This window comes from Dipodomys spectabilis, unplaced genomic scaffold (assembly GCF_019054845.1).
Source record: "Dipodomys spectabilis isolate Male_0828 unplaced genomic scaffold, ASM1905484v1 ptg000032l, whole genome shotgun sequence".
NCBI classification, from domain to species: domain Eukaryota; kingdom Metazoa; phylum Chordata; class Mammalia; order Rodentia; family Heteromyidae; genus Dipodomys; species Dipodomys spectabilis.
In genome coordinates, this window is record NW_024870709.1 from 1,520,559 (window position 1) to 1,544,083 (window position 23,525).

Genomic DNA, 23,525 nt, shown 5'->3' on the forward strand with positions numbered 1-23,525 from the left:
GCGCACACACACACACGCACGCACGCACGCACGCACGCACGCACGCACGCACAAATTATAGTAACTTAAGGACCAAGAGTTTCTATTTTCTTGAACTTCTTGAAGGTTTGAAGACCACAATTGTTTAAACATCCATAGTAAAATCATTTCTTTTAACCTTAAGCAAATCTTTAGATAAGATTGAATAAGATACACTGACAGATCTGGCCTCTTAACAGTGATCCTAAGATCTCAGCCTCCTGAGTAGCTAGAATTACAGATATGAGCCACTGGTGCCCGGCTGGTTTTTTATTGTTGTTGTGTTTTTGTTTTTCTTAATGCAGTCATGGTATTCAGTGTATACTATGTGAAAAATGATCTATGCAACCTGTGGACAAGAGGAGAACTGGGGGAAAATGAAGGGTGACAATGTTCAAGAAGAACCGTGCTCATAACATGACTTATGAAATGATAGCCTTTCTGTACAACACCTTAATAATAACAATAAAATTGTATTTTTTTAATCTACTATTTTACAACAGTGGATGAGAAAAAACATGACCTGGTAACTTTGCTTAATACAATACAAGGAAATACAATAGTACACTTTTTAAAACTAGAAGAAAAGAAATTTTTGCAGCTTGGAGTGATTTCAGAACCACAGAGGTGCCACCGAGGTAAAGTCGGTATGTTTTCTACTTTTCCACAAGTGAAGGCCTTGCTATTTCCCTTGTGATATAGTTACTACTACATCTAATTCCGTATCTGAGAGCTGACAACACATTAAGCTTCGAGGGGGAAGATTTTGAATTGTTAGCAGTTTCTAACACGTTTACTTCTCAACCAATCCAACTTTGAAAATTCTGGGTCATAGTTTGAAAAGGCTTAGAATTCCGGAATGAAGATGAGAAAACTCCAAACTTTGTAAGCTTGGAAATCCAAACTCCAGAGCCAAAACAAGAGGAAGGAACCTACTTCTCACTAAGAGGAATCTAACAATGAGGTCTTTCACTCTCCCAACCTTGGCAGTGAGTTCATTTTTTTTTAAAGATTGTTACAGCTCTATGATATGAAAATATGAACTGCAACTCTAACTGGATCACATCAACAATACTGATTTACTGCTTTGCTGAAGCTGTCTTGGCTTCTGTCTGTTTTATCAACGTGGGGGTATGTTTTCTGGAGTGTGAACAGCAGGTGTGTAATGTGCACAATTGTATATGCATATGAAACCATGGCCACTATAACCAGTGTATATGAACTCCCATCATAGCTTAAAGCTCCCTGGCCTTTAAGATCACTTCTTCCTGGTTGCCCGGGCCAATATTTTGCTTTATGACACTTGAAATTTTATGTAAATAGTCACAATGTGTGCTCTTGTTTGGGGTTTCTTTTCACAGCAGAATGCTTTCGATGTCCCTTTGTGTTGTATTTCACAGATGTTTCTTCCTTTTAATTGCTAAATAATATTCCATCATACAGATATGCTATAATTGGTGTGTCCATTTAACTTTATTGTAGTAACTGCATTGCTATCAGTTTGGAGGTATTACAATAAAGCCTCAACAAAATGTCTGCAGAAGACATATTCTTGTAGGAGTCCAAGATCTAGGCAATACACTGGGTGCCATGTTCAACTATCTAGAGATTGCTAAGTACTTTTCCTCTAAAGAATCGTGTCATTTTACATTGCTACCAGCAGTGCACGACAATTCCAGCTACTGGGCGCTGCCGTCAACCCTCGCATCTTATCTCTCCTAATCCACGTGTAATGGTATTTCACTGTGGTTTTAGTTCGTACTTCCTGGTGATAGTTTTGTATGAGCTCACGTTCATTTTGTGTTCGTTCTCTTGTGAAATGGCTGCTTCGCTCTTTGATGCTCCCGGGCCCTGCTTTATTCAGCCGAACTTTACCATGCACCCCGTCCCTTTCCTCCTCCATCCTCTGCCTCCCTTTCTCCCCTGCCAGCAGGGACTAGGCAGGGCAGGCAGGGACCAAGGGTCCTTGTCCCACTTCCATGCAAGGAAGTGTTCAGACTTTCCCCCCAAACGGGGTGGAACGGTAAGTTTGCTGAGATGAACGGACGAGATGCCACAGTGGGTTGGAGGCTGGACGGGTGAGGCCCAGCCCCAGCCCAGGCCACCCTCGCCTCGGGGCGGCATGCAGCAGCACTTTTTGCCTGGTTTCCAGGTATCACCCACCTGAGGTCCCCCACACCTACCTGAGGGCCAAGCAAGCAACCCATGCCAGTGTCCCTCCCTCCCTCCCAGACCGCCAGAGGCTCTCCTTCTGGAGGAGCATCACAGGGCATCCAGGGGTGGGAGATAATTCCTAATCTCACAGCGCTGGTTAGTGCTGATGAGTGTCTCATCAGGGTGACCTGCTTCGGCTATAGATAAGGAGACTGAGCTCTGACAGGGGCAGAAACTCAAAGGTTAACCGAGATCCAAAGGGGGGATTTCAGTCCTGCCACAGGACTCCAGGGCTATGAGTGCCCAGGGCAGGAGAAAGGAGAGGAGGATTGCGGAGCCTTAAATTAGCACTTTTGGCCAGGCACTGCAATCCCAGCTGCTCAAGAGGCTGAGCTCAGGAGATGGAGGTTCAAAGTCAACCCAGGCAGGAAAGCCTCTGAGACTCCTATCTCCAATTAACCACCAGAAAACCAGAAGTGGAGCTGGGGCTCAAGTGGTAGAGTGCTAGCCTTGAGCTGAAATGCTGAGGGACAGCGCCCAGGCCCAGAGTTCAAGCCTCACGACCGACAAAAATAAATAAATAAATATAAAATACTAGTCCAAGGGTTGGGAATGTGGCTTAGTGGTAGAGTGCTTGCTTGCCTTGCATGCATGAAGCCCTGGGTTCGATCCCTCAGTACCCCATAATCAGAAAAAGGGGGAAGTAGCACTGTGACTCAAGTGGTAGTGTGCTAGCCTTGAACAAATGAAGCTCAGGGAGAGTTCTCAGCCCTGAGTTCAAGCCCTAGGACTAGAAGGGGAAAAAAAAAAACTACTCTAGCCAGGCACTGTGGGCTCAGGCCCATAATCTGAGCTACTCAGGAAGATGAGATCCAAAGGATCAAGGATCCAAACCAATCTGAGCAGAAAAGTCTTCAAGACTCTCATCTCCAATTAAACAGCAAAAACACTAGCCGGAATTGGTCACTCAAGTGGCCCGTGCTAACACTCATGGCAGGGCACCAGCCATGGGCACAACAGCCAAGAAAGAGCTGGAGGCCCTGAGTGCAAGCCCCAGTACTGGCATCAAAAAAACAAAAACAAAAACACAACCACAAAACCGCTAGCCAAAGACAACAGCCATCACTGCCAATGGGCTCTTTCTACAGAGCTAACACCAAAACATTGAGGTCCATATTTCATGATTTATGTCAACTTGGGAGCTGAAATAATCATCTCTATGAGCTTTCTAAGCTACAGGTTTGTCCAACAGCCTCAACTCATTTTACTGAATGATAATCACAAATCATAGTTGATAAATAATTTCTGGCATGTTCATAAAGCTGGACTAGCCGGGCACCGGTGGCTCACACCTGGAATCCCATTTTCTCAGGAGGCTGAGATCTGAGGATCACTGTTAAGAGGCCAGATCTGGCAGGAAAGTCCATAAGACTCTTATCTCTAATTAACTACCCCCAAAAAAGCTGGATGTGGAGCTGTAGCTCACATGGTAGAAGCTTGAGCACCAAAGCTCAGGACAGGACCCAGGCCCTGAGCTCTAGAACTGGCACTAAATCAATAAACAAACAAATAAAAAGCTGGAAATACAACTGGGTAGGTAAACATTACAGCAACAACTATCTTAGGCAACATTGGTCTTTATTTAATCAAGGTTAAAACTACTTCAGAAGCCTGCACTGTTCATTTCTCAGTGTCTTGGTCCTCTCAAACAGATTCAAATATTAGTGATTAATGTCTATATTGTGAGTTTAGAGCATTTATGCATTTAGCTATACGTTTGCTTTTTACACTGCAAACACAATGCCAAGATCTGTGACACTGAAGGAGGACAAAGAATGACGTATAAAAGTTGAGCTACTCAGGAGCTGTGAAGGTGGCTCAGTGGTAAGAGCGCTTGCCTTGCATGCATGAGGCCCTGGGTTCGATTCCTCAGCACCACATAAGCAGAAAAAGCCGGAAGTGCTGCTGTGGCTCAAATGGTAGAGCACTCACCTTGAGCTGAAGAGATGAGGGACAGCGCCCAGGCCCAGAGTTAAGGCCTCACAACCGGCAAAACAAAGGCAGACAGGAGAAGGATTCGAGGCTAGCCCAGGCACAAGGCTACTAAGACCCTCTCTCTCAACAAATATGCTAGGCTGGTGGTACAAAGCTATAATCCGAGATAGGTAGAAGGCATAGGTAGGAGGACTGTACTCTAAGGTTGGCTCCCAAGGGGAAAACTTGAGACCCTATATAAAAAATAACTAAAGCAAAAGAGGGATATGGCAGAGAAGGAGTCACAACAAGAGAAGGGACAACCTCACTCTACCTTCAGCCCCCGAGTTCGGCTTCTGAAGAGTCTGGACCCATAAGCCAAAACGGAACCAAACACTGCTGCAGCGGCCGCGTTGCAGGCCGGAGCCTTCCAGATCACAAGGGAGCTGGGGCCCCCTCCACAGACCTGACCACAGCTACCTGAGTGACAGAGACACAGCTGTTCACTGTGCTGGAGGACACATATTCCTACTCTCTAAGTTTTTTGGGTTTTTTGTTGTTTATTGTGTTTTGTTTGTTTGTTTGGCAGAAAGGGCAGTTTCCACTTGTAACTAATTTATTTGACCTGGCTGCTAAAGTACTACTTGATTATAGTAGGACAGAGGATCAAGATCAAGTTGCAAACAAGCCACTGAACATTCCAGAAGCAAACACGAGTGTGCACCTGTCACCTGGCCTACATGGACAAGGGTGACGTGGTACCCACCAGCACCACTCACCCATTGTTCTAACCAAACACTCACTGTGCTCAAGAATCTACTTGGTTTGTCAAATCTCACCATGTAGCCCAAGTTGCCCTTGAACTCACTACATTTAGCCCACACTGTTCCAGAACTTTCTATCCTTCCCAGTGCTGGATTACAGGCATGTGCCACCATACCTAGCTGCTTACCCACTTCTGACTTGACACTATGTGCTCCTGGGGAAGTAGCCTCCAGGCCCAATCCAAGGGGAACTGTGACGCATTTCAGCCAATCCGGAGCGGTCTCCTTGACTGCTAGAGACTGGGGTTGCATGCATGCGTGTGCACCCTAAATAGAAACAGGAGGGACAGGGTAGGAAAAGTTTCACCCACTGGTAAGGAAACCACTGGGGTGGGGAGGGTGGAGTCCTCTTTTTAGAAGACGTAATCCTTTTTTACTTGAAACACATGATGAACTTGTGGCTGCCATCTTCTAAGCTTAAGGACAGAAAAAGAATGTTGCCTTCCTCATCAACTCTCCAGATTCTTACACACACACACACACACACACACACACACACACACACACACACACACACACACACACACACACACACACACACACACACACACACACCCTTTCTGACAACTTTCCCCCTATCAAAACCTGTTTCCTTCTACTCTAGTCTTCTTTACTGTTAATAGCTTTTCAACAGAGATGTCAGAAACTAAAAATAGACCTACCTTATGACCTGCTCGTGCCATTATGGGCACACGTGCAAAGGAGATGAAGTGAATGCCCAAGAAAGATGCCTGCATGCCCATGTTTAGTGCAGTTCTGTTCAATGATCCAACAGTGGAATTAGCCTATGTGCCCAATAACAAACAAAGGGATCTGTAAAATACAGTACATATATATATATATATATATGTATATATATATATATATATGTACACACACACACATATATATGTACATATACACATATAAACCAAGGACTATTACACCAACAAAAAGAAAAATGAAATCATGTCATTTGCAGGAAAAAAAAAGATGAAACTAGAGATCATGTTGAGTGGGATAAGTAAAGCTCAAAATGCAAAGTATTTTGTATTTTTGCTCATTTATGGAAGCTAGTCTTTAAAAAACACTCAGGTTGGAGGCATAGCTCATGTAGTAGAGTGCCAGCCAATGAGCGAAACTGAAAGCATAGCAAATCTTGGTCTTGGACAAAAAAAAAAAAGAAAATAGAAGAGAAAATAACCTTTATGGGTTGGAGCTCAGGTGGTAGAGCACCAGCCAGTGAGTGTAATTGTAAGTCAGACACTGAGTTGAAGTCCTTGTCTCACAAAATAAACAAATACGCTCATACATATGCACATCTATACATATATTTACACAAAGTTGACTTAACTATAGGACTGTTTAGGGGACGAGAGTAAGGGAGAAGAGGGAAAAGAGGACCTGAATAAAAAGAGAAGGTGACTAGTATTGAAATATATTGCATCTGTGTGAACATGAATAACTGCCAACACAAGTTGTTCCCCCACTAAACTACACAACCATTTCAACATCTGAGGCTTTGGCAACTTTCTAGAGCTTAGGCTCCCCAACATGTAACTTAGGAAAAGTTCTGTACTTCTAGCACCTAAAGAATTCCCAGTCTAAAGACATTACAGATAAATAATTGTTTTGTATGTTAAAAATAAACCCATTTCCTAAAAAACAGGCATGCCACAAATGTTGAAATGAACTTGGCCTACTTATCTACATCAAGCAAACATTGGGGGTGAGGGTTTGGGGCGAGGAGAGCAGAAAGCATAAGAAGATAAGAGAGCTCTGAGCCAGGAAAGGTGAAACACAATGAGTCCTCACTCTTCAAGCTGACCAGCAGTTCTGAGCATGCTCAGGAAGAGAGGAGAGGGCTAGGGCTGGGCAGGAGAACATACTGCTTAGTATCTGAACTTCTGTGCCACGAATGATGGCTGCTCCAGAGAATGAAAGGTGGGTGGGCCCCCGAGGGCCTTGAACAGACAACCTAGGTAGGGGATGCCCACAGAGGCAAACACCTTTTTACACAACCTGACAAATTACATGTAGCACTTAGAAGGTAATTTGCTGGGTACCAGTGGCTTGTGCCTGTAATTCTAGCTACTCAGGAAGCTGAGACATGAGGATCAAGGTTCAAAGCCAGCCCAGGCAGGTAAATATGTGAGACTCTTATCTAAAATTGACCACTTAATAGTTTGGAAGTAGAGTTGTGGCTCAAGTGATAGAGCATCAGCCTTGAGGAAAAAATGCTCAGGGACAGTACCTATGCCCTGAGTTCAAGCCCCAGAACTAATGTGTGCACGCGTGTGCACATATACATATACATACACACACACACACACACACACACACACACACACACGCACGCACGCACGCACGCACGCAAAAAGGAAAGCTGATAGTAGCAGCCAGATTCAGTCTAACCAGCATCACTTTGATTTCTCTGAACAGCTAGAACTGAAGGTAGGGAACAGGGAAGAATGCTTTCTACTTATGTGTCTTGTTCATGTGAAAAAGAATTAACAGATTCAATAGATACATGGTCTAGGAATATGGCTCAGTGGCAGAGTGCTTGACTTGCATACATGAAGCCCTGGGTTTGATTCCTCAGTACCATATAAACAGAAAAAGCCAGAAGTGGCGCTGTGGCTCAAGTGGTAGAGTGCTAGCCTTGAGCACAAAGAGGCTCAGGGACAGCACCCAGGCCCTGAGTTCAAGCCCCAGTACAGGCAAAAAATAAAAAATAAAAAAAGATACAGGCATACTGGATCACACCTGTTCTGGAGGAAGCAATCAGGAGAACTGAGGTTTAAGATTAGCTCCAAAGTCATGAAGATTCTATCTCAACGTATGATGGTATATATCTTTAATCCCAGATATCATATTAGAAAGCATAGCTAAGAAAATCAAAGTTCAAGGATGGCCAGCCAAGACACTGAAAAATAACTACAGAAAAAGGGGCTAGATGCATAGCTCTGTGGAAAGCCCTGCCTTCAAATCCCAACACCAACCAAATAGAAAAACAAACAAACAATTGGCTCATTCTCCTCTTTTAAATTCTTATATAGGACAGAATCACGAGCCATGCAGAAAACACTCCACAGAAACCACAGTAATTAAAAGAGGCTTCAGGTTCCTTGCAAATGAAGACACCTGGTCTAGATATGATGACAGCTTTTCATTTCTAAAAGTAATCTCTAAATATATAATATGCACTAATAAAATCACTGATCTTACCAAAAACAACTGACTCTGAAATGACAGACCTCATAAATGTATTAAAAAAATGTTAATCAGTCTTTTACAGCTACATATTTTTATGGCCAGTTCCATAACAGATGAATGAGAAGTCACTGCACTGAATTAACTTCAGAATACCCTAGTCCTTGCAAAGGAGACAGAGGCAGGAGAAAATGATAGCAGAAAATCAGGGGGTCAGGGCTGGGAAGGTGACTCAGTGGTAGAGTGTTTGCCTCACATGCATGAGGCCCTCAGCACCATATCAACAGAAAAAGCCAGAAGTGGCTCTGTGGCTCAAGTGGGAGAGCACTAGGCCTGAGCAAAAGAAGCTCAGGAACAGGGCCCAACCCCGAATTCAAGCCCCAGGACCGGGAGGGGGGGGGGGGGAGTGAGAAAAAGGAAGGAAGAAGAAAGGGTGGGTGGGAAGGAAGGAGGGAGGGAGGGAGGAAGGAAATCAGGGGGTCAGAGGTGTGCATCCCCATGTCTTCATCTGGACGCTGAAAGCTTGACCTCCTTTGGCCAAAAATACCAACAGTCTCTTATGGCTGATTAACCAAACAACTGACCCGAGAATGACTCTACCAAGTAGAAACTGCAAAGAATTACTTTATTTAAAAAGTAACCACTCTCTAGGACACTTTTCACAGGGAAATCTTAAGAGAAAGAGACTTTCAGGGCTGAATTTAATCTAAGTACGTTATATGCATGTATGGCAATATAGCAATGAAAGTCCTTCATGTAACTCATATATGCCAATAAAAATTGACAATTTAAAAGAAACAAAAAGGCTTTGAGTTCACTTTCTTGAAAGAATGGATGCAGGGTTGGGAAGGTGGCTCAGTGGTAGAGTGCTTGCCTAGCATGCACGAAGCCCTGGGTTCCATTCCTCAGTACCGCATAGGCAGAAAAAGGCAGACATGGTGTATGGTTCAAGTGGCAGTGTGCTAGCCTTGAGCAAAAAAGAAACTCAGGGATAATGCCCCAGCCCCTGAGTTCAAGCCCAGGCCAGAAAGGAAGGAAGGAAGGAAGGAAGGAAGGGAGGAAGGGAGGAAGGGAGGAAGGGAGGAAGGGAGGAAGGGAGGAAGGGAAGAAGGAAGGGAGGAAGGGAGGAAGGGAGGGAGGGAGGGAGGGAGGGAGGGAGGGAGGGCAGGCACAGCTTTAGCTGCATTAATTTTAAACTTCAGCAAATGCTGAGAGAGGACTCCAGAGCCACAAAACTCCAGGCACACCCAGCAGTCACCAGCAACCACCAACTATTTTTATTAGGGTTTCCTATGACAATTTTTATTATCCTATTAACATTTCTAAAGTCATCTTGACTGGAAATTAAACTAGGGATCTGCTCTGTAGGAAGAACAGCATGAAAAGTAGAAGAAAGTCAACATCTAAACAACCTGAACTGCATTTGCTCCATCCAATCTAAGTCAACTACTGGTAAAAATAGGTCACCAAGCCTGTAATCCTAGCTACTCAGGAGGCTGAAATCTGAGGATCAAAGTTCAAAGCCAGCTCAGGCAGGAAAGTCCATGAGACTCTTATCTCCAATTAACCACCAGAAAACTGGAAGTGACACTGTGGCTCAAAGTGGTAGAGTACTAGCCTTGAGCAAAAGATCTCAGGAACAGTGCCTGGATTCTGAGTTCAAGCCCCACCACGCGCGCGCGCGCACACACACACACACACACACACACACACACACACACACACACACACACACACACACACACACACACACACACACACACACACACACACACACACACACACTTCAATTAATTGGCATTGCCTGGGAACAATCTGCTGGGGGAGGGGAGGGGAGGGAAACTCTTTTGAGACTGATAGACCACTTCACATAAAAGCTGTTCCTGAGTTCCTTGCCCCTCAGAAGCCAAGTGTATGGGACATGGTACTAATTTATCAGTTCAGCACTCACTTCAGTTTTCCCAGTAGCAGGGATCTGCTGCCTGGAACTCCTCATTCTAATTTGTCAATGGCCAAATGCTCCAAAATGAGTAAGTGAGCGATTTCCTCATTGTGGACAACAGAAAATAACACCAAACATTTAGCAATAATTCAAATAAAGCCTGCACTCTTCAGTTTATCACCTTAGTTAACACATTGAATCCTCACAGCTGTCTAGGATGACCCAGCCAGAACTTGACCTTCAGAGGTCTGGTTCCTACTTCAAACCACTTAGCTCACTGCTTCTGTCAAGTGTATAAGAACCAAGCCACAGTTTCAGTTCTGTTACTTCTGTACTCCGAGTAAGACTGGCACCCAGGCCTAGTGGGGATGTAAACCAATATTTTATCTGTCATCCTGAAATGTTCACTCTCTCCAAGGAGCCCAGATTCTGGCAAATAGTACTCAAATTACCCATACCTTGGACATTGGTAGATTACCATATTTGGCATCATACTTAACCAAAATAGCCTCATAAATCTTTTTTTTTTTCCTCACACACAGCATAAGCCCTCCATTCTGTAGAAGCATTAGGAGAAGCAATTCTCCCTCAAGTAGAATATCCTGGGAAAACTGAAGGGAGGAGGATGTTCCTAAAACGTAAGTCCTGTCATTTACAAAGACACCTGGTCATTGTACATAGTTTTGCAATTGGTATTTTAAGTGTCACTTTTTTTCCCCAGTCCTAGGGCTTGAACTCAAGGGCTTGTTTTGCTCAAGGCTAGCTCTCTACCACTTGGGCCCAGCACCACTTCTGGCTTTTCTGCTTATGTGGTATACTGAGGAATCGAACCCAGGGCTTTATGCATGCTAGGCAAGCACTCTACCACTGAGCCACCTTCCCAGTTCTGTCACCTCTTTATTAGGGGTATGGAGGCAGGCCTCAGCACAGAGGTGCTGGGCACAGGAGATTTGGCTGCATGGTAAATACCACCAGCACTCCTGGGAAATCGTTTTTTCTAATAAATGCTACCTCCTAAGAAAACTGTTGACGTCCTAGTCTTATTAGTTGTCATTAGAATATATACGCATGGATAAAAGGAAAAGGAAGGAAGGGAAAGAAGAGAAGAGGGAGGGTTGAGGGCGTAAGGGAGGCAACAGGCTGTCAAGAAGTAACAAGAAGTATGTATCTTAGGAAGATGCATCATATTACATGCAATGTGTAAATTGTCTTCAAATGTTCCAATTACACCTTCTCTGCCACACTTCAAATCACATACATTAAGTAAGCCTGCTGCTAAGTTTATCCCAAATTCAAAATAGCATAGTATCAAATGTAACTAAATGAATATTTTTTACTTTCTATTCCTACTTTCCAAAATATAATAGAGGAGCTGGGAAGGTGGCTCAGTGGTAGAGCGCTTGCCTTGAATGTATGAGGCCCTGGGTTCGATTCCTCAGCACCACATAAGCAGAAAAAGCTACAAGTGGCACCGTGGCTCAAGTAGTAGAGCACTAGCCTTGAGCTAAAGAGCTGAGGGACAGCGCCCAGGCCCAGAGTTCAGGCCCCATGATCACCACCACCACCAACAACAACAAGAAGACATGTATACATATTTATATATATATAATATATATAATAGAGTGGGAGAAGAGGTGACATTGTCCAAAAACAAACTACTCTTCCCCTGACATGTAACTATGTACATCACCTTCATAATAACAATAAAAACTTTAACGGTAATAGGAAATGTAGTTATAGTGAAGGTTCTAATCTTTAAAATACAGTAATCTTTTTTTTGTTTTGTGTTTTGTGTTTTGTTTTTGTTTTTTTTTTTGCCAGTCATGGGACCTGAGCTCTGGGCCTGGGCGCTGTCCCTCAGCTCTTCAGCTCAAGGCTAGCACTCTACCACTTGAGCCGCAGTGCCACTTCTGGCTTTTTCTGCTTATGTGGTACTGAGGAATCGAACCCAGGGCCTCATGCATGCAAGGCAAGCACTCTACCACTGTAATCTTTAAAATACATATAAAAGATAAATATTATAAAATCTTCTGAAATAACTGCAGCTCTAAATCAAGTCATTAAAAGCTGGTCCTTTTTTATATATTTTTAAGGGAGTTAGTTTTTTTGGTGGTTTTTGTTTTAGATTCCAGTTCTGGAAAATAGCATGTACTTTTAACAATCTTCTTACATTACCTAACAGAAAAAGAATGAAGGCCATACACTCATATTACTCAACATGCAAGCCTTGTTTTTCATCTGTATCTTTAGGCTTTATATTTTCCTTATTTTTACATAAAATTAATCTTGTACACCACCTTAGAAATCCAAGTACATTTAAAAAAAAAAAATGGTTGCTAATCTGCTCTAGTCCCACACTTAAAGCAAGAGTAACTGTTTGGTTGTTTGTTTCTTCTATTACAAAATGTTTCAACAAACTACTTTCCATCAATAAGGATCATTATTTCTGTTGGGGGTCGGGGAAGGGCAAAGGTAAGAAGCCAGATATTCTGTTTATGTGTCTGCACACGTGTAGGTGCACGCGTGTGCACCATACACACACTCACCATTTTCCATGCCTACACAGTGAATAGAGGACTTGTTTTTAAAGCAAAAACACGAGGGCCTAGGGTGCAAAGATTACACCACCAAAGACCAGGAGAGTAAGACAGATTCGTGTAAACAGTTCTTTAGAAACTTCACTCAAGTTAGAGACCGGCTCAGTCCATGCGGGTTCGGTTGCGCGACTCGGGGAAACTACTCAGGTATTCCTGAAAAGCCCAAGGGCCAAGAAAAAGCAACAACAACAACAAATGAGATCAACCCCCTTTTGTGAAGTCACAAAGACATTTCCACGAATAACACATATGGCTCACTTTTGACCTGGATTAGCCACAGATTAACCACCAACTGGCAACAACCACCACCATTCCAGAAAAGAGGGACACAATCAACTGAGTAGAAGCCACCCGGGCTTTTTTTGTTGTTGTTCCCAGGTTGCTGGACCTGGTGCCTCGGGGTAGCAAATTTCTCCCCTAGCTATGGCTCTCTCCGGCCCCAGTCCGGTTCACTGTCCCGCAGGAGGCGGGGGTGACCAGCGGCGAGGCCGGCGGCCCGGGACCCCCGCCGCGGGGACCGGCCGGTGTCTGCAGCAGCCCCGGGGCTGCTCCGGCGGCCGCCCCTCGGCCGGGCGCCCGGGCCTTTGAAGGTGGAGGCGTGTGCTGAACTCCTCGGCCCAGGCTGTTCCTAATTACCTCTCCGTCTGGGGTGAGTGACTCAGCAACCCAACTTTTTTCAAGAGTCACCCTACCTCGTTACCCAACCCCGCGGCGGGCGGCACCGGGCGCGGTGAACCCCCCGACAGTCGCTGGGGGGTTCAACCCCCCCCCCCGCCCCCGACCCCGTGCCATCTCGCCTCCGACGCCGAACTGACTCACCCAGGGCCCCCTCTGCTCCCCGGAGGCGTCTCGGAGAGGTCCACCGGGCAGAAGTGGCCAAGTCCGGCCCCCAACCCTGGCAACACCAACCCGCAAGGAGCCAGGCGCGGGGTGGGGACCCGGCGCGGGGGGGAGGCCGGCCCCGCAACCTCTCCGTGCTCCCTTCCTCTTCGGGACCGAGCCGATGGCACGCAACCAGGCCGGCCACGGCCGCACCGGGGGCTTCCCGGGAAAGGGACGTTACATCCAAATCAGCAAATTAAATAACTGAAAACGTGTCCAGAAGCCCCAACAAAGACCTAGACCGGAACGGGAGAACCCTGTGCCCCCCACGACCGCCGTCTTTGTTCTCTCTCGCAGGCGTGACGCGCGGCGCGCTGGCCACACGCGCTCTTCCACACTGACTTACTCCCGTCCACCTTGACTCAGCCCAAGGGAAGCACACCCCGGGGAAGGGGGTGGGGCGGGGGGGGCATTCGGAGCGATTCGAACTCGGGGACGCGGAGCTGCCGGGTCGGAGGGAGAAGGCGATGCGCCCCGACCGCCCCGATCGCCCCCACCGACCCCCAGCCCCACGCGGGTTCCGCGGCCATCCACACCCCACTCTCGCCCCTGTGGGGGCACAGCTCCAACACAAAGACCAGCCCGGGGGTACCGGGACGGGGAGACTCAGATCCTCCCCAGCTCCGGGCCACCGTCTCGGCCTGTCCTGCGTGGTTGGACCCCGGCGGCCTGGGCGCAGGGGGACGCGCGGGAACCACACCGGGCCCGGGCGGCCGCCGGGGCGGTGCTGATGTGTCAGCCCCGGGCGGGCCGGGGGTGGGGTGGGAGTGCGGGGTGGGGGTGGGGGGCGGGATCGGGCCTGGGACCGGGGACGCGCACCCCGCGGCGCCCCCCCTCCCCGCCCCGGGTGAAGGACCGCGCGGCGGCGGCGGCGGGTAAACAACGGCGCGGGCCGGGCTGCCAGCACCGCGCGCGCGGGGCGTCCCTTCCAGAGAACACGGCCGCTTCCAGGAACCGGGGGACCGCCGGCAGCCGTTCTCCCCACACACACACTCCCACGATCCCCGCTGCGCCCCACCCCAGACCCCTCCGCCGCCCGCCTCCCCGGACGCCACCCCTGCCGGCTGAACCGCCCCGGGACGGAAGGGCGGACAGGACGACCGAGGCCACTCACCCAGCCGAGACGCGGTGGCGAGGCCCGACTGACGGCAGCCAGCGAGCTCCGGGCGGCGCGGGCAGCGGTCAGGTGACTCACTCCCTCCGCGCGGCCGGCCGCTCTGTCCCCTCCCCTCCGCCCGGCCCCGCCACCCGCCCGCCCGCCCGCCCGCCGCGGCCGCCCGAGCCTCCCGGACCCGAAACCCCGCCCCGCCGGGGGCCACGCCCCCGTGGCACGAGGCCACGCCCCTCCTGCCCGGGCCCTTCACGGTGTAGGCCACGCCCCTTCGTGGGATAGGTCACACCCCTGGAGGCGGGGTACCCGCTCCCGCCACGCGCGCGCGCGCGCGCGCCCCAGCGCTCGGAGGCTGGGTGTCCCACCTGTGCGCACGGCGGCGGAGCGCACCAGCGTTTCTGCTGAAGGCGGGGAGGGAAGGCTGACCCCTGTACTCTGCGTCCCAGGTGTGGCCGGACCCCAACAGAGCCCCTCGCTACCCGAGCCCACCCGCCACCGTAGGAAGGTGTCGCGAACGCCAGCTCCCGGCGCCCTGCCCTGGAGACCCCACAAGTGGTCGCTTCCGAGCCCCCTTCCGTGCAGCGCCTGGGCGGCGTGCTCTGGACCTGGCCCCAGCCCAAGTGTGAAGGGTGGTGGAGCTGGCTGGAAGAAACAGGTCAAGCTGGCAGAGTTGCCAGCTTTGGGGAGGGGAAGGTGGCTGCACCTTTCAACCTCCCAGTCGTTTGTTTCTGACAAGGAGGAAACCATTAGGAGTGTGCTCCGGTGGTAAACTTTTCTCGTTATAATTTCATTAATATGCATGATTTCCCTAATAAAATCCCTTTGGGATTTTGCTTTGGGACTTATTCCCCAGGGCCCTTCTGACTTGCATGACTAATCTTTCTTCACTCTTTTGTCTGCTTGCCTGTGCGTATGTAGGGCCTTTGCGCTCACCGATGGGCAAAGCCGTGGTATTTATGGGATTACACATCCAGAATTTTGTAGAAAGCATCTGGCAGCCTTTCGCTGCCCACGGTGAAAAACAGTAGTGCCCATTGACAGGTGTTCCATTTATGCCAGTGGCTGCCAGGTTCAGTGCCCAGCAGTGCCCAGCGCTCATTCCAAGTCCTGTTTATCTTTCATCCCCTGTTGTTCATCCAATTGTACGGTTGGTTTTTTTTTTTTTTTAATTATGTTCCTAAGACATTTAACAAGTCTGTAGTTCAAAGTACTGCCTGTCTCTTCGTGGAGCCCAAAGCACACAGGGCAAAGCTTACCAATCGAGAGAATGAGCAGGCTGTGCTAGCCAACCCGATCAGAGTTCTGACAAAGGTGGCCCCCGGCCCTGCAGCCATGGAAGGATTTGTGTGAAAAAGATTTTTGTTTTGAGTTCAAGTGGGGAGAAGAAGAGACATTAGAAATTGAATACCAGCAGCACCAAGGGTGTGTGCATTGGAGCTTGGGGAGGGGGGGAGGATACAGCCAGTATAATAAAGATCACTCACATGACAGCAGAGTTTGCACAGTTTATAAGCTGGAGAAATTAGGAACATATGTGTTGCATTCAAAGTCCATGAGAACAGCACCTGGGGTGACAAGAATCTATCAACTAGAAACAGAGGCTTTCTGAATGATCAATATTCACACTCAGTCTTCACAACAGTGGGGGCCAACAGTCCAGGACAGGTCTACAAGTACAAAGCAGTGGCACTGAAGCCCAAGTTCATGGTAGAAGCAAAGACATTTAATGAAAATTGAGGAAAGGCTATCTGAGAACAGACTGTGAGGGAAGGATGATGACTCTCACACAGCTAAAGTTTTTGAGATTTTGATCACCTTCCATCCTGAGCCAATGGAATCATGTTGTTCTGTGTTCCCCCAGCTCTGCCGACTTTTCTGGGGGACAAGCACACCCTCCTCTTTGGAAGGAACACTTCTTTCCTGTAGATAATAATGGCGATATTTTCTAGCCTAGAGAAGATGACATATACTATGATAGGTTTAATTACTTGACTTCCTACAAAGACATACCAAGAGGCTGAGACCATAAGACAGTTAAGAGTGACTCAGCTTTCAGTGAGTAAGAAGGAGGGAGGGTAGATGAGGGGAAATGAGGCATGGGAAATTGCAGTAAGAATCCAGAGACTATGTTAACACTATCAACAGTGAGTAGCTCTTAGAAACACAGAAGCACTGTCTCCCTTGATTTATGCCTTACACTCCCTCACAAGTTACAGGATTGGTGACAAAGGGAGTTTGGGGGCGGGGAGGGGGAGGAAAGTCTCTCTCTCTCCCTCTGACCTTGCCTACTTGCCCAAAATAGTTAGTGTGCTCTGGAAACTGAGCAAAGACATTTATCCTGAAAAAACAAACACGTGGGAAAATGATTGCTTTGGGCATACAATGTGTTTAAATTATGTATTTCAAGGATGGCTAGCTGTCCTGAAAGAAATATATTGTAGAAGCTATCCTTTCTTTGATGAGCTGTCTAGACATTAGACTCAAGTTTGATGATCAAGTGAATCTTAAAGTCCCTGGATCCAATTGATAAAAATGATACAACAATCTGGGAGCTGATGGCTTATACCTGTAATCCTAGCTACTCAGAAGGTTGAGTGAGATCTGAGGGTCACAGTTCAAAGCCAGCCCAGGCAGGAAAAAAAAAAATCCGTGAGACTCTTATCTCCAATTATCTAGCAAAACACTTCAGAAATGGAGTAGTAGCTCAAGTGAAAGAGCACTTGTGAAAATGAAAAACACAGAATTACTTAAGAGTGTGAAGCCCTGAATTCAAGCTCTAGTATGAGCAACCAAGCACAAAACAATTTGTAACAAGACTGCTAAACATGCCAAGTGTGAGAATAAAGTGGAGAACTCACCATAAGGTGAATAATTTTAGCCAACTCCCAAACTATTTTTTCACCATAAGTGGCTGTGATATTAAATCACTTGTTACACCTGTTATCAGATGAGTCCATACTCACCTCTAGGTCTTGTACTATCTCTCTACCTTGCCTTGTTTTACCAATAAACTTTTATGGTCTAGGCCTTTATGTGTCCTGGAATTCCTTTTTGCCACAACATCCCAAACTCACCACCCAATACCAGGCAGAGGCCTCTTTACTTTTTTGAAGACCTCCCAGGATCGGACCAATCCAGTAACTAGGATGTAGGAACTCATTACCATGCAGATTTCTTGGCCCCACCTCCTTACCATTCTAATCTTACTGATCTAAGAACTCCAGGGAGGAGTTTTTATTGTTGGTATACACGTGGTCTTCAGATCGCAGTTGAGAAGCAGAGGATTAGAACTCACTGCTTGTAGTATGGGAAGGACAGAGTGGAAAATGGATTGCAAATGAAACAAATTCTTTTTGTTATATAATATTTTTATTTTTTATTGTGAAAATACTGTACAGAGGGGTTACAATTACATGGGCAAGATAATGAGTACATTTTTTTTTATCAAACATTGTAGCCTCGTCCTTTCTTTCCCCTTCCCATCCCTTCCCACCTCCCTCCCTCCTCCCCTCCACCCAATCCTCCTCCCCCAACACCAAAGTTGTAAAAGTTTTTCCACATAACGACTTGTACATCTCATTGTTGCAATGGATCCACCTGTATCCCTATTAAAACGATTTGTTTTTTCCCTTCCCCTCCACAAATTATACCAACCTCAAATACAGTGAAAGCAGGGGTTATACCATGGGGGAGGGACATACAAAGCAACAAAGAAATAATCTTATAAATGTGTTAGAAACAATCACCTGAAAGAAAAAAACATTTGAATACATATCTTAGGGAAATAAAATCTTATGCACTGTGCCTGAGTTTCAGCTTTAGATCCTGAGTTGAGGAAAATAAATAGAAATCTTTTAAGTCATGCTGAAACAAGGACACTGGATCTAACCAGCACCATCTTGGCAACGTGGTGGATGAAGAGAATTGAGTTTAACAGATGCCATCTTGTCTAACTGGTGGATGAAGTTGAAGTCGCATGCCCAGTTAATGGCATGCCCAGTCTTAGCCACCAATTTCACCAGTGGGCAAAGTCTCCATGCCAGGGCCTTCAGTGAAATATATATATATATATATATATATATATTTTTTTTTTTTTTTTTTTTTTGGTTAGTCATGGGGCCTGAACTCTAGGCCTGGGTGCTGTCCCTCAGCTCTTCAGCTCAAGGCAAGCACTCTACCACTGAGCCACCTTCTCAGCCCCAGAATTTTTTTTTTTAAAGAAAACACTAATCCTAGCTACTCAGGAGGTTGAGATCTAAGGATTGAGGTTCAAAGCTAGCTGGGGCAGGAAAGTCCATGAGACTCTTATCTCCAATAAACCACCTGAAAACTGGAAGTGGCGCTGTGACTCAAAGTGGTAGAGCGCTTGCCTTGAGCTGAAGAGTTCAGGGACGGCGCCCAGGCCCAGAATTCAAGTCCCACTACCAACAGAAAAAAAAAAGCAAAAGAAAACACAATAAACCATCAATGACCAAAAAAGAGAAAAATAACAATTCTTTGTACAGAATGTACATGATAACAAGCTTGACACCCACTAAGATACCAAGAGGCTCCAGGCCTGGCCACCAGTGGGCAGGCTGTGGATTGGAATTCACTTTCAATACTGGGTCAGTTACTGTCCCAGACTTGCGGGGGGGGGGGGGGGGGGGGGGGGGGGTCACTGAATTAGACTGCACTAATTGCATTAACACATGCTTTACAATCTGGGTAGGTAAATTGGAGATAAGTTGTTCCAGGAAATATTTGTTGATCCACCTTTAACTGGGACAAAGCCGTTCCTGAATTCTTAGGTAGGTGGGGCACTCAAAAAGTCTACTTTCTGACTTTCCATGACCTTGAAGGATTATAGTCTTGCCACCTTTAAGTTAATTACAATGTGTTCTCTCTGAGACCTTGCAATGTGTCATCCTGCATTTTAAGGTCCCCTTGCATTTCCCATCATGAGCTCAGGACTCTCTACTTAACTCTCTCTCTCTCCTTAAATTGTTATTATAAAGGCAATGTACCAAGGAGTTACAGTTATAAAGTCAGATCCTATAACAATGTTGAAAAATATTAGTCTTAGTGGTATGAGCTGACAGATAGCTCATGCCTGCCTCTAATCCTAGCTACTCAAGAGAGGCTGAGTTCTGCAGATCCAGGCTCAAAGCAGCCTGGGCAAAAAAGGCCCAAGAGACTCAAGTCCAATTTTTAAAAAGTCAGAAGTGGAGGTGTGGCTCATATGGGAGAGCTCTAGAGTGAAAAGGCCAAGCCAAGGCAAAATACCCTCAGTTCAAGCCCCAATAGTGGAGCGCACATTGAAAAATAAATACTAGTCCCAGAATCTTTTAAATGAATTCATACACTTCTTGAACCATCTTACTAAAATGGATTAAAAACAAATTTGGATTAGGTACATTGGTACACACCTACTGTTAGGACCCATAATCACAGTACTTAAGAGGTTGAGGTAGAAGAATTTTGAATTCCAAATCCTAGAACTACATAACAAGACTTTTTCTCCAAACCAGAATTATCTTTGGCTATGAGATTTGGTGTCTCTTCCACATTTTTTAAAATTTTCTCCCTCCCCCTTCACATGTAACATGTAACATCATACATGTACGTCTCTCTGGTTCTTAATGAAAAAGCAAGAACAGCCAGCTACCAGAGGCTCACACTATAATCCTAACTTTCCAGGAGCCAAAGATCTGAGGATCGTGATTTGAAGCCAACCTGGGAATAAAATTCAATGAGACCCTTATCTCCAAATAAACACCCAAAAGACCAGAAGTAGAGCTGTGGATCAAGCAGTAGGGTACCAGCCTTGAGGGGGGAAAAAAAAAGAAAAGAAAAGGGATAGTACCTAGGTCCTGAGTTCAAGCCTTAGGATAAGAAAGAAAGAGAGGAAAAGAAAGAAAGGAAAGAAAGAAAGAAAGAAAGAAAGAAAGAAAGAAAGAAAGAAAGAAAGAAAGAAAGAAAGAAAGAAAGAAAGAAAGAAAGAGGAAGGAAGGAAGGAAGGAAGGAAGGAAGGAAGGAAGGAAGGAAGGAAGGAAGGAAGGAAGGAAGGAAGGAAGGAAGGAAGGGTTAGGTTTTTAAAAAGAGGTGGTTGAGTAAGAACAGCAGCGCGCACGTGGTATTCAGATAAGGGGTAGGCTGGCACCAGGCCATCTTGGTCCTCCACACGGTGGGGAAAGGCCTGGGAAAGAGAGCTGGGAGAGCTGGGAAAGAGAGAGAGCTGGGAAAGAGAGAGAGAAGAGCTAGAAAAGAACAGAGAGAGAGAGAGAGCAGAGAGAGAGGAGAGAGCAGAGAGAGCTAGAAAAGAGCAGAGAGAGCAGAGAGAGCTAGAAAAGAGCAGAGAGAGAGCTAGAAAAGAGAAGGGAGCTGGGAAAGAGAAAAGAAGAAAAAAGCTGAGAGCTAGAAAAGAGCAGAGAGACAGCATCTGGGCCTGCACTAGGCCTTATCTAGGGTATGGGTGGGGAAAGGTGTGGCCACATCAAATTCAGATGTGACCTCAGTGGATGCAGATGTGACCTCTTCCAGGTGTCCCAGTTGTCTAGGTAACACAGGTACTGGGTGGAGACTTTGCTGCGAGGAGGGTGGAGTCTGCTAGCCATCCAGGAGCGGACCTTACCGGAAGAAAGGGAGGGAGGGAGGGAGGGAGGAAGGAAAAGAAAGAAATGACAGAAAAGAAAAGAAGAAAGGAAGGAAAAGTCAGGCACCAGTGGCTCACACCTGTAATCCTAGCTACTCAAGAGGCTGAGATCTGAGGATCAAGGTTCAAAGCAAGCTCAGGCAGGAAAGTCCATGAGACTCTTATCTGCAATTAACCACCAGAAAACCAAAAGTGATACTGTGACTCAAGTGGTAGAGCACTCGCCTTGAGTTGAAGAGCCCAGGGACAGAGCCTAATCCTAGAGTTCAAGCCCTATGACTAACAAAAAATGAACAAACAAACAAACATAGGAAGCTGTTGTGGACCAAAAATGGCTTCCTTCCTGTTGAGAATGGAAGCTAATATTCCATCATCTTGAATCTGGCCTTGGGACTATGTAAATATTTGGGACGATGAAAATATTTAGATACATCACTAGTGTTTTAGAAAAGTCCAGCTTCTACTTCCTTGGGCCAGTTCCTCTCAGAACCAAGCCACTAGGCTCTGAGAAGCCCAGCAAGGACACATGTAGCCCCTCCCATCCAATCCCAGCAAAGCCACCAGGCAATAGGCACCACCAACTAACCTTCGTGTGACGTGCACCATTTTGGAAATTCTCTGATTTTGTTGAATCAGGAGAACATGTAGTGCATCCCAGTGCCATAATGAGCTAACTGCATGTTGGAATGGAATGTATCACAGGGGGAAGAAGAACTACTGACCTCCAAGAGAAGAAAAGATGATAGGCACAAGGCTGTGACCTTATCTCAGCAGTCCATTCCCTACAAGAAAGTACCATGTGTAGGAAATAGTTTGGGAGCAAAGGAAAACAATTGACTTCTGGGATTTACAAGTTGTAAAATAAAATCTGTTACTTTAGAGGAGAATGATGAAGGGATAGAACAACAGATGAATTTGGAGTTAGTACATTTTCATCATTGGGCACTCTAGATTCCTCTCTCCATCCTTCTCTACCCTAGGTAGGGTTCTGGGGCTCCTGGGCAGCTATCTCTTTTGTTCCCATGATCCTTCATGTATCTATGGATTTGATAATGACAGATGTTAGCAATAGCTTAGCTGTCTCCTCCTCTCCCAAAGGCCCCAGCCCCTGCCAGTCCATCCTCACCTAGAATTACAGCCCAATCAACAGCACCTTCGGGGGTAGTGCCACCTACCACTTGGGTTTGCCTAAGTATGCATGTATCATTACTTCTCGGTATGTCTGTCATCATTCTGATGAGTGGTCCCATCTCTTGCCTGCCAGTTCCCTGATTTATCAGATTTAAAGTTGGGAGTGATCACACTGAATATCTCTGAACACATCTAAGAAAAGAATGTGACTGTAGTAAAAAGAAATTAATCATTTCCTGAAGCCCAGGGGTGAGGGAACATAGCCAAGGACATAGTGTTTCACTTCCAGGCACTGTAAGTTACCTGAGGGTGTGAGGAGAATGGGAGTATAGACTATTGGGTTCAGCTAGACCTTAGCCATCAGGGCCAGGAACATTAGACAAATAACATCTAGTCACTGAAGCTTTTAAAGTTGAGTTTCTATTACATGAAGACACATGCTTGATAATAATGCTTCTCCTAATACCTGGGCTTAATCTCAAGTTTCCCATATTATATCATTCCAGATATATCTCAGGTTAAGCAAAATTCAATTCAATAGACTGGATACGCTTACCACTCTGAGACTGGTATGTTGAAATACTGCCTCTCAGTATGATGATGATATAATGACATGGGATTGGGGGGACTCAGCAGGGCATGAGGATGGAACCCTTAGAGAAGAATTCTGAAATGGATAGGTGCTGGTGGCTCAAGCCTGTCATCCTAGCCATTCAGGAGGCTGAGATCTGAGGATTGTGGTTCAAAGCCAGCTCTAAGAAGAAAAGTCCATGAGACTTTTATTTCCAGTGACCCACCAGAAAACCAGAAGTGGCATGGTGGCTCAAAGTGGTATAGAGTGCTAACTTTGAGAACAGAAGCTCAGGGATAGTGACCAGGTCCTGAGTTTAAACCCCATGACCGACAAAAGAAAGAATTCCCAGAGAATTTTTTGCTAGACTCCTCCAATCTTGGAAGTCCAGCCTACAGAGCTGTGAGGAGTAAATGCTCAAACCATTCAGTCTGTTGTATTCTGATATAGCAGTGTCACTAAAATAGCCAATATAGATAGATAGGCAGGAAGATA

General features: G+C 46.3%; 1 protein-coding gene across 1 annotated transcript in view; it reads right to left on the bottom strand.

Moving 5' to 3' along the window:
* Bach1 (BTB domain and CNC homolog 1) overlaps positions 1 to 14,793 on the bottom strand; it is a 36,249-nt gene extending 21,456 nt beyond the window's left edge. Inside the window, exon 1 of the mRNA XM_042676936.1 lies at positions 14,698 to 14,793. The gene's annotated coding sequence lies outside the window, so the exon portion shown is untranslated. The remainder of the gene's footprint in view (positions 1 to 14,697) is intronic.
* Positions 14,794 to 23,525: the final 8,732 nt, after the last annotated feature.